The sequence below is a fragment of the Amblyomma maculatum genome, chromosome 6, assembly GCF_055883805.1.
Source record: "Amblyomma maculatum isolate TAMU_Amacu chromosome 6, ASM5588380v1, whole genome shotgun sequence".
NCBI lineage: Eukaryota > Metazoa > Arthropoda > Arachnida > Ixodida > Ixodidae > Amblyomma > Amblyomma maculatum.
Genome location: NC_139349.1, coordinates 60,848,812 through 60,849,173, shown reverse-complemented (window position 1 = coordinate 60,849,173; position 362 = coordinate 60,848,812).

Here is a 362-nt window from a genome sequence, read left to right as displayed (position 1 = left end):
CAGTATAATCTACTTCAATTCCTAATCATCTAAATGTGATCTCTAATGCGCCAGTTTAAAGAAGAGAGGCGACAGAGCATGAAAAGCGTTCGTTCGAATGCATAACATGCATTAACATCCGTATTTAGCTAATCTCGTATGTTTAAGCATGTCAAAATGTTCCTGTTGAAACTAAAATATTCGTAGTGAAAATAAAAATACAAAACAAAGCAAATACGCCGGCAAGGACATATTTGAGTCAAAGCAGATGTTTTGGGCTACGTGGTGAATAATGTTGAAAAACAGAGCACACTAAAATGCCGAGCACAAGAAGGAACATACCACCGGCATATATTTGAATCCATTCATCTGCCCTTAAAAAA